Here is an 11994-nt window from a genome sequence, read left to right as displayed (position 1 = left end):
ACGACGGGTTAATTCAATCCTATCAGGTGACGACAGGGGTTGCAAATGATTTTTTTCAACAACATTCTTTTGTTCATTAAGTATCTTCTCTGTGACAGTCACTGTGGTGGGGACAGTTGAACAAAAAAACACTTCCTGCTTTGAGAAGCTCATCATCTAGTGTAGGGCAAACTTTGGCCTGTGGCCCATCATCTTTTTTTGTAAGTAAAGTTTTATTGGAACACAGCCATGCTCATTTGTTTATATGTTGTTTCTAGTTGCTTTGGTGACAAGGGCAGAGTTGAGTGGTTGGGACAGAGACCATGTGGCCTCTTATGACTAAACTATTTACTAATGACTGTTTACAGAAAAAAAATGCCAATCAGTAGTCCATTGAAAAAGGCAAAGAGATAAATAGGCAATGACAATATAGCGTGATAGCCCTGTGACCGAAGTAAGTGTATGGCTTTGGAAGTGGGGTGGGATCAGGGAAGGCTTCCTGGAGGAGGCAATGTCTAATCTGAGACCTAAAGGATGAGTTTAGTAATTTCAGCAAAAGGTGGGGAGAGATCGCTGACAGAGGAAAGCATGAAAAAAGGCAAGAGGTAAGAGTGAACATGGGGTTTGGAGCTTAGAGTAGCTGGAGTCTAGGGTGAGTAAGGAGCCAAAAGAAGAGGCTGTAGGTAGTGCTGGCAGCATGTTGGGGCTCTGATCGCTATTGAGGAAGTTGATATTTATCATTGGGAGGAGGGGGTATGCTTTGCACTATGCAAATGATATGAATATTGTTTGCTCTTTATTCCTTTTTCAGGACCGGATTTTACTGTTTCTGATTTACACATGTGAAGATGGATGTGGCAGTAAAGAAATTGGCATTTATGGAGACAGGGATGGACAGAAGCGTGAATCAAGTGTGCTTGCACATCCTTTGAGTGCTGGGGGTGAGTTCTGGTTAGAAAGTTGGGGCCACTCCCTGGCCTTGTCTCTGGGCTGTCAAGTGACCAAGATTAACTGGTGATCTCCGTGATAGGCATTTTAAGACTTATTCCAGCCCCAGAGCATCCTGTGCCCACACTCAGCCTTCCCACTGGGGCCACTGCTTGGGACAGGGCTCCCTGGGCTGTGGGCCTCAGCTCTATGTCTGGCCATTCTTCCCCTTTTCATGCATCAAACCTAGGCCCTTTGTCATCAGGCCCTACCTCTTTGGGGCCAATATGATCTGCACATCTGTACTCATGGTAAAAACTCCATGACTCAAGGCAGCCGCCCTTCATTACTTGAGTGCGAGCCACAGCATTGTCACTCCCCTTCCTGTACCCAGGGCAGCCTTGCCAGGGGATCACCAAACTTCCCCACTGAGTCCAGACACAGCCTCAAAATCCTGCTCAACACAGCCCTCCATTGATCAGCCAACATACTTATCCTTTTCTCAATCCAGGGAGAATGTTGAGCTCATACAGTACTTTCGGCACAAACCTAACCATTCTCCCCAGGCAGCCTGCCTTTTCATCAGGTTTGCTTTTGAACCAGAATTCAATGCAATTCAGCAAATGTTCTCTGAGAATCCACCAAGTGTCAAGGAGCAGGGATGAATAAACATGGTTCCCCTGCCCTAAGGCGCTCACATGCTGATGCGAGACGTTAATTTCAGCTACCTCGGAAGGCAACCTTCCCCTGCTGTTGTTCAGTGTGGTACTGGGCACGCGCCATGCAAAACTGGACTCAGCCTTTCGCATCGGAGATGGGACCGTCTCTGGATGTGGCTGTGTGGCCCGGAACTCAGCATCTCAGACCAGTGGGAAGGAGAAATGCAGGTGGGGAGCTGGGAAGGACCCCAGGGGGAGTGGCAGCAGCTCACGGTAAAAGATGAAATCAGGTTTGGGCCAGGCTGGGATCAATGAACAGTGCATCTGGCCTGAGTGATGGGTATAGCACTGGGGTCCCTGGAATGTTCTAAGAAGGCAGTGTGCTCTGGGAATCTGCCACCCACCCACTCCAGGCCCAGTGTGGGAAAGAGCTGACAAGCAAGGAGCTGAAGTATCAGGCCCCCCAGATAGGAACATAGCAAGAAGGAAATGGAGTCAGGAGCCCTGCCGGCTCTAGAAAGGTGTCTGCTCTTGGAAGCTTGAGGGCTGATTCTTCTGGTTTACTGCCTCATTCCCAGCACTGGTTCAAGAACACTGGGCAGTGGGGTCTCCCTGTGTTTAGAGCTCCCCATGGGAGCCCTTGCTGGGTTTCCACTGCAGCGAAACACATGGCCATTGCAGCCTAGACACCGTCTCCCCACCCCGAGAGCTGGCAGTCACCTCATTCCCAAAAGGGATACCAATGCCTTCTCAGACCTTGTCACAGCCTTCAACTACTTGCCTTTCCATGGAGGTTTCCAGAATCTACTAAGTAGGTGCCATAAGTAGGCAGAGAAGGGAATAAGTGTGTGCGAGTGTGTGTGTCTGTCTCAGGCTCTATGTACCACACACACACACCCCCACCCAGACTCACACCCAGATCTACTTCATCAGAATCCGTTTGCAAACTTCATTTCTTTAGGATGAAGAGAAAAGAAAATTACTATTAACATATCAATGGCACTTCCATGCTGGGAACAAGATTACTCTCAGGCACACACAAGCGCCCAGGGAGTCACAGACGCTGTATTTGAAATGTGCTCTCTCCCTGTATCCCTCTCTCCCCAACCCTGCCCCCACTCCCTTTTTATTTTATTTTTTTATTTTTTTATTCCTCCAAGCTTGTTTCTCTTGAAATTTCCACCTTGTGGTTGTGTACTGCTGACTTCACATTTGCTGTGGTGTGAACTCCACATCTGTGAATGGATGACAGGAAAGATTAATAGCCCTGTTCCCTTCTCCTTGACTGTGGGCCCAGCTAATGAATAAATAAATAAATAAATAAACAGAGCTCCAATCCCCTAAATAGAGACCCAGAGCCGGGGAGAAAACAGCATTTTGCTGAATCCATTCTTTAAGGAAAAACCCAACCTCTAATGATCTCTGATTTACATAGTCGGCAGTTTTTCGCTAAACATTTTACAAAGACACAAAAGTTTGGGGTGGAGGGATTGCCCCCATACTCTTGGCAGACGGAGGCAAGGGGCCCGAAAAGCCCACACGCCAAGTGGGGCTGGTGATTAGAAGGGGCCGATTTCCCACCCGGACCCTCTTAGGCCAGGGACCACTGAGTCAAGTGATGATGAAGAGGGTGGCAAAGTGACCCCTCCGGGGTCTCAGCAGTGGTCCCCACTTACTGGATGGGAGGAAGTGTGAGGTCTCATCAGCTTCCTTCTTGTTTCCAGTTCCTGTGAAAGAGAGGCTCAGACGGCGTGGGTAAGACTTCTCAAACTTGAGTATGTACACAAATTTCCTGGACATCTTGTTACAATGCAGATTCTGATCTCGCAGGTCTGGGCTGGGGCTGAGATTCATCATTTCCAACAAGCTCCCAGGTGACGCTGATGCGGCCGGCCCAGGGACTACAGTTAGGGCAGCAAGATGCCAGGGACAGGACAGCAGTTCAGACCATGTCCCCTCCTCTGTGGCTCTTGTCTGAGGCTGCAGGACAGAGTCATTCCCCTTCCTTCCGTCCCTGGAGCTTGGCTGTTATCTTGTTCTCCAACCTCAGCTGACTCTCTGGGCCTAATTATTCCCAGGCACCCCAGCCAAAACCAGCCAGCACATCCTCTCTGAAGCAGGCATGGAGAATTCTGACCTTCACAGGCTGCATTTTAAAGTCCTGTTGCCTCTCTCGGTCACTGCGTCTTTAACAAGATCAGCCTTTGGATAGGAAGGTGCTGCGCGGGGTGACCTGGTTGAGGGGCAGGCAGGCTCAGAGGCCATGATGGCACCTGCACGCCTTGGTTGGGCTGACCAGACGCTGGGGGTCAAGGGTAGTGATGCTGGAGGGGCTGTGAGCTGGGGTCCTCTGTGAAGCCAGAAGTTCGGGGGCCAAAATGCACATGCACCAGTCATTGATCTTAACCTGCCAGCCCTGGTACCTGTCAGCTCACTTCATTCTCTTTGATGATGAAGCAGAAGCGAGACCAGTCCCGCAAAAATAGAGACAGGAAGCCCCCCAGCACCAGACATTCCCCCCATTCATGGTCCTTCTGACTCAATCAGATTTGGTCCAAGGAAACCAAGCAACATTCAGGGGGGGCAGGGGGGCCTTTGCCCACACAATGGGGAAGGGAGCAGACTGGGCTGACTTCCTTTTTTTTTTAAAGAAGGGAGTCATTATTTTTTAAAGTATTTGTTTATTTATTTATTTATGGCTGTGTTGGGTCTCCGTTTCTGTGCGAGGGCTTTCTCTAGTTGCGGCGAGTGGGGGCCACTTCATCGCGGTGCGCGGGCCTCTCACTATCGTGGCCTCTCTTGTTGCGGAGCACAGGCTCCAGACGCGCAGGCTCAGTAATTGTGGCTAACGGGCCCAGCTGCTCCGCGGGGGCTGACTTCTTGCTCTTTCTCGTCACTCAGCCAGGATGTCCCACACATCCTTGTCCTTGACTCCTGGCCTGTGAAAGCCCCCAGGCCGGGTTACGAATCACCCCAGGGCAGCTCACCTTCCTACTCCTTGGATCAGCCTCAGATGATCCCGGTCCAGCCAGAGGCAGCTGCTACCCATCCCACTCTGCCCTGGGGCCCCTGCCCGGTCTGCTTGGCCTTCACCATCCCATTGATTCCTCAGAACCTGGGTTTGCTCATCTCTGAAACAGGGACCATGACACCTTCCTCCTGGGATGGGGGAGGGGAGAGGAAACAACACTTTAAGGTGCCTGGGCCAGGGTCTCAGAGCATCATAACCACCCCCGACCTGGGCAGCCTCTTCTTCCCACCCGTACCACCCATGCCCCTTTCCCCGGGGCCCTGCTGGGCCCTATCTGATCAGCTAACCGGCCATCACTTCTCACAGATGTGTTTCATGAAACAAATCCCATGAGATGCTTTGCAAAAAAAAAAAAAAATTGGGAAGCATACCATTTCTCTCTTGAAGAGTACATCGATTTAACCTTGGTTGATTCTGCTTTGCCCAAACGTGTTTGACTATGGAAAGTTTTTTTTTTTTTTTTTAAAAACTGTTCTTAAATTTATTTATTTATTTATTTATTTTTGGCTGTGTTGGGTCTTCGTTTCTGTGCGAGGGCTTTCTTTGGTTGTGGCGAGCGGGGGCCACTCTTCATCGCGGTGCACGGGCCTCTCACTATCGCGGCCTCTCTTGTTGCGGAGCACAGGCTCCAGATGCACAGCCTCAGTAGTTGTGGCTCACGGGCCCAGCTGCTCCGCGGCACGTGGGATCCTCCCAGACCAGGGCTCGAACCCGTGTCCCCTGCATTGGCAGGCAGATTCTCAACCACTGCGCCACCAGGGAAGCCCTGGAAAGTTTTTTAATATAACGCTTATCAACAACTGGGTGTCAGAAGATGGGAACAGCTGACAATCTTCTCCTCCAAAGCCTTCACTCAAAGACATGGGTGGTGGCATCCAGGGGCAGGTCTGGCACCTGGGGAGGCTGCGTACAGGCTTTTTCCCACCCCAGTCATATGTGCAGGCATTTCTTTTTTTTTATAATAACTTTGTTTTTTTTTAGTTATTTCTGAGATGTACATTTTAAAGTAATAACTAGAATTATGACATAACATTATACCAGAACATATAAGATTTTTAGAAATTTCATGTAATGTCTGAAACATTTATATTAACATATTTCCATACAAATAACCCAATGAAAGTTTAGTATTAGTTGTTTTGTTTGTTTGTTTTATACTGCAGGTTATTAGTCATCAATTTTATACACATCAGTGTATACATGTCAATCCCAATCGCCCAATTCAGCACACCACCATCCCCACCCCACCGCAGTTTTCCCCCCTTGGGGTCCATATGTCCATTCTCTACATCTGTGTCTCAACTTCTGCCCTGCAAACCGGCTCATCTGTACCATTTTTCTAGGTTCCACGTACATGCGTTAATATACGATATTTGTTTTTCTCTTTCTGACTTACTTCACTCTGTATGACAGTCTCTAGATCCATCCACGTCTCAGCAAATGACTCAATTTCGTTCCTTTTTATGGCTGAGTAATATTCCATTGTATATATGTACCACAACTTCTTTAACCATTCGTCTGTCGATGGGCATTTAGGTTGCTTCCATGACCTGGCTATTGTAAATAGTGCTGTGCAGGCATTTCTGTCCTGTTCTTTTCTCCTGAGCTTTTGACCCCATGATTCCCTGTGGCTTTAGCTTCCAATACCTGGGCATTTTAGGCTGTCCCCTTGCATTGCAGAGAAAGGTGAGGACTTAACCTGGCAGCCACACAGATAAGCCCAACCAGAACCCCCTGCTCTGTTCGGTTTCAGGGGTTACTGCAGTGATCCAGTCCAACCCAGGCCACGTGCCCGAGACTGATGTTGTCCGTGACCTGCCCCCGTTCCCCCGGCACTCATCATTCCGGGAGGTGCCAACGAGCATCCTGCTGTACGCATCTGTGGCTCTGCCAGAAGGATTTGGCTCTGCCATTTCTGGGGAAGGCTGGAAGTGTAGACAGTTCATGCCCTGGGACGAGCCCTCAGCTAGTGCCTGATGGGGGCGTATTAGTTTTCCATGGCTGCCGTAAACAAACTTGATGGCTTAAACAACAGAAATTTATTCTCTCACAGTTCTGGAGGCCAGAAGTCCAAAATCGATATCACTGGGCTGAAATCAAGAAGGACCATGCTCCCTCTGGAGGCTCTAGGGAAGAATGTATGCCTTGCCTCTTCCAGCGTCTGGTGGCTGCCGGCGTTCCTCGGCTTGTGGCCACAGCACCCTCAGCTCTGTCTCTGTGGTCATATTGCCTTCTCTTCTGTTGGTCACATCTCCCTCAGACTTTCTTTATGAGGATACCTGTGACTGCATTTAGGGCCCACCTGGGTACTCCAGGAAAATCTCATCTCAAAATCCTTAACTTAATCATATCTGTTATTTTGTTGCCATATAAAATAACATTTGCGGGTTCCTGGGGTTAGGACCTGATATGTTGGGGGCCAGCCTGCAGCCTGGGGGCTGGAGGTTAAACACCCAGCTTCTTGCCCCTGGGGTTAGATAGCACTGAGGCTCGTTCCCCAGGGTCTCCTGGAGCCCCCGGACGGGGCAGTGAGATTGTACCCTCACTGGTCACAGCAATGCACAGCTCAGTAACACACTCTGTTGGCTTCCTCCCTTCTCTGCCTCACCTTGACATTCCTCTACCCGGTGCCTTCTGGGATCCCCACCTTGGCCTTGCATCTTCCTCTTTGGGTTTGCTCCTGGGGGACCTAACCTAAGAAACCCATCGATCACCAACCATCCACAGCAAAGGCAATAAATTCCATCAATTATCCTTCAAACTCCAAGAATCCAGGTGTCTGAGCCCTGTGGACACAGTGCTTGGGCTTGAGAATGAAGTAGGCTGGGTCCATGACCACTCTGTCAATGATTATAGATCCTCCCACACAGCAGGGTTGTACCGCATCCTCTCGAAGCAGATTTCATTCATCAAAGGGACGGCGTCCCGTCTGTATCCATCCCAACATGTCACAGTGAAGCAGGACTCGTGGTGAGATGTGAAGAATAGAGGTTCCACCACAGCCACCATAATCTCTTTGACTCAGAGATTTGACCTTCCCCAGATACTGGGGAAACAGAGGCCCTCGTTAAGCCAGGAAGCTTGCAGGGGATGTTAAATCCGACAGCTGCTTAGAAAAAGAAATATCACATGGTGGAAGGGCGTAGGACTGAATGAGGTTAAGAGAACTAGGGCATGACCCTGCCTCCATCAGCCACGGAGGAGAACGGGCCCTCCACTGACTGGGGTTTTGGACAGCAACTGGCTCTCTGAAAAAAAAAAAAAAAAAGCCCTGATTTGTAACAGTTGCCAATTTCTGTGGTGTCAATACTCCCACCTTGGCCAATTTCAAGCTACTGGCTTGACAAATTCCTGAAACTTTAACGATCTGCTCTTGTAAGCCAGTATGAGCTGGCTCCATCATGTCATGACCCAGTCCTTTATTTCATCTTATTTTTTTAAATTGGATTTTTATTTTATTTGTTGGAAAGAATTTTTGTTAAATTTTATTTTCATTTCAAACTTACAGGAAAATTCCTAGACTAGTAAAATAGACTCCTGTATACCCTTTACCTTGACTCACCAAGCATTAATATTTTGTCATATTTGCTTTGTTTCTCTTTCTAAGTACATTTGTTATTGTTGTTATATTATTATTGCTGACCCAGTTCAATGTAAGGTTCAGGCATATGACCCTTTATTCCTAAGTACTTCATCATTATCTCCCAAAACACTTATATTATGGAACCACATTGGCACTATATTATCATCTGATCTGTAGCCTGTATTTAAATTTCACCAATTACCTTAATAATGTCCTTTATAACTATAATCACACACACACACACACACACATTTTCCTGATCCAAGATCAATATCACATTTCTTTGTCCTGTTTCTTTTCTCTCCTTTAACCTGGAATTATTTCCTCATACTTTCCTTGTCTTTCATGGCATTGACATTTTTTGAAAAGTCTAGGAAAGTTTTGTAGAATGTTCTTTAATTTGTTTTTATTTTCCCCTGAAGATTAGATTCAGATTATGTATATGGGGGATGTTATGGGCTGAATGTTTATGTCCTCCCCCGCCCCCCCCATTCATATGTTGAAGCCCTAACACCTACTGTGATTATTTTTGAGATGGGCCTTCGGCAGATAATTAGGGTTAGATGAGGTCATAGGGGTGGGGCCCTCATGATGAGATTAGTGCTCTCATAAGTAGGGATACCAGAGACCTCTCCATGTGCAGCACCGAGGAAAGGCCACGTGGGCGCACAGGGAGAAGGTGGCCATCTGCCAGCTGGGAAGAGAGCTCTCACCAGAAACTGAATCTGCCAGCACCTTGACCTTGGACTTCCCCATCTCCAGAATCATGAGAAATAAATTTCTGTTGTTAAGCTACCCAGTCTATAGCATTTGCTATGGCAGTCTGAGCTGATTGATACAGGGACAGAGATAGTATTTTAAAAATTTTTGATAAAGAAATATGCTATTTTAATTTATATAGTTATTATTAATTTAACTTATATAAGGAGTATATAGGGAAAAAGATAGGGAGTAGAAAGAAAGAAATATCATTCATGATTACTCCACCCAGAAAGGGCCACTCCTGACATTTCATTGTGTATCCTCCCAGTGTCTTATCTATGTTTCTGCACCTGTTTTTTCAAAAAGGGAATTGTATGTACATACTGACATGTCAAGCTTTTCTTTTGTTAATTAACATATAACATACATCCCTCCATATCATTAGATGTCTTTCTACAACTTCTTCTATGGCTATAGAGTATTGCTGTACATTTATATTATTTAAAATTTTTCTCTTATAAAGCTCAATTCTGGGCATATCCATAATAAGTTCCTTGAGAAAAATTCCCATTTGTGGAATTGATACATCAAAGGGTTCACAAACATTCAACACTTGCTAGATTTTGCTAAACTGTCTTTTGGAAATATACCAATGTCTATTTTACCAGCAGGACATGGAATTTGCCATTTCCCCACTGCTTCCCCATCACTAGGAATTCTTTTATTTTAACCTTTGACATGGACAGAAAAATGAGTCCTTATTTAAAAAATATTTTATTATGAACCTTCAGAAAGATATGGAAATTAATAAAATGAAGGTTTACATACCTTGCACTTGGCCGACTACTGTTTTTCATTTTTGCTTCAGCTTCCTTTTCGCCATAAAACACTGTGGACACATTTGCAGCTCCCTGAACTCTCCCTGATGCCCTTGCTCTTTTTTTTTATCCCAAGAGCAAACGCCAGTGTGGAGTTGGAGCTTATCACTCCAAGTGTGGTGTTTATATCCTCACTGGATACCTGTGGTTGTTGTCACTCACATTTCTGTGATGGCTAGTGACCTTGAGTATGTTTCCAGATGCTTATTACCCACTTGCACTCTCTGTGCTGCACATTGGGTGTTCAGGTCCTTTCTCTATTTTTGCTGTTATTGCTGTTTGCTTGTTAAAATGCTACAACCCTAGGGCAGGCCTCTGCAGTCCCCAGTCCCTCCTCTTTTCCAAACTTCGTGTAACACAGATCTGGCCATGACAGGCCACTCCTGAGAGCGCTTCAAGGATGCCTCCCTTTCTTCTAGACCGAGTTCTAACTCCTTAGTGAGGCTTCTGTTGATATGTCCTGGTCTGGCCCTCTGCCACCCCATGTCCAACTTTCTCCCCTCCGTTGTCTTCTCCCAACCTTCCGGGTCCTCTGCACCAGCCTCCATTCTCAAACATGGCGCCCGTTTACAACTGCGTGCTTTTGATTACGCCATTTCCTTTTCTTGGAATAAATGGGCTCACGGACTGAAAAACTTTCATTCATCTGGCAAGGTCCACAGTTACCTTCTCTTTCCTTGGTGATCCCATTGAACCTTGCATACATCATAGGACTACACTCTGGATGGAGATTATTTGTGGACACCAGATATCAACTGGCTTCTCCTGGTCCTTTGAGTTCTAGATAAGATTGATTAGAGCTTCCATTTTATGTCTAAAGTTTATTCAAAACCCACCCAAGTTCTCTGCCTCTCCCTCTGGGTCTTACATTCTCAGTGACCCCTCTTCCTTGGGCCTCTCATCTTCGAAGAACACTTGCAAACCCAATTGGAACATTCAGCCCAAACCCCACTCCTCCTAAGCGTTCATGGAGTGCCATGTGTAGTAGAACTCAGGATGTATTTTAGGGATGATGGGTTAACACCACTGGAAAATATCCTCTTCTTAAATAACGTCAAACTCCTCCATCATCAGGGCTTTACCCGATGTCACAGGGCAACATTTCCCCCAACTTTCTCTTCCCTCCCTTCTCAACCATTTCCCTTTTTCACTCTCCCGTGCGCTTTCCTCTCAATGTTAAAAAAAATACTCTTCCTTGTCACATGCAGAGAAGTTCAGTTATTTTCCTCTGCTGACTCCCCGTCAGGCCCTTGGGTCCTCCCTGTCGATCTCAAGTGGCTGTTGAAGTCTTCACCAAGACAGTCTGCCTCCTGCCTCCAGAGGTGCTGGCTGGTAAAAGGGGCTCACCTCTGTTACCCTTGGATGCTCGTTTATTACCACCAAGGCACTGGGGACCCCTTGAGGACAGGGGTGTTGAGAAGAACTAGCTCCATAGTTTCAGGGATGGTTATGAGGAAGAAATGGGATATTTTCCTTCTTCTTCTTATTAGAACTTGTTATTGATATTCCACACTGGTCATTATGTAGACCCAGCTCCCTATGTGTCTGAACGCTTCTCTGGCTCTTGTGGTCTTGTCTACTGACAACTGGTCCTCAAGGAAAGCGATCAGAGAGCCTGGATGCCAGTGTATTTGGGAGCAGAAGTGGGGCATGGCACCCTTCAACATTGCAGGGCTTGGCTAGCACCTGCCAGTGAAGGCATCCTCCCAGGAGCTGTTTTGCCCTGACCTGAAGCAGCCCATACATGGCACCATCCCTGATCCCTTCCTTTGCCTGTCATTTCTGAGCTCCATCTCTGTGCCACATTTTTTTCCTCCAGTACCTCTGCCTTAGATTGATAGGGTGTCATCCTCTCTTTGAGGTGGGTAATATTTTTATTCCCATTTGGGAGATGGAGAAATTGAGGCCTAGAGATGTTAGGGCCGAACTGGGGCTCAAATCCAAGCAGTTCAGCTCTGCATCCTCTGCATAAAATGTAGGACAGGGAAGGACTGGAGCCTTGGAGAAAGGACAATTGTCCACGCTGACCACTGGGGCCAAATGTGTATGAGGAGGGGATGACCTGGGTGCTCTAGAGGCCATGCAGCAGATGAATCAGTGGTAGAACCAGTGTTCGAGCCCAATTCTCTCTACTCATCCTGCTTTCACTTTTTATACCAGGTAAGGCTGAGTGACTTGACTTGGGTGTCCTGATTTTATTGTGAGAGGTGAGACCAGACTTGAGGTCTTCTGCGT

The sequence above is a fragment of the Balaenoptera physalus genome (genome assembly GCF_965194825.1).
Source record: "Balaenoptera physalus genome assembly, chromosome: 16".
NCBI lineage: Eukaryota > Metazoa > Chordata > Mammalia > Artiodactyla > Balaenopteridae > Balaenoptera > Balaenoptera physalus.
Note: the sequence above shows the minus strand (reverse complement) of the source record.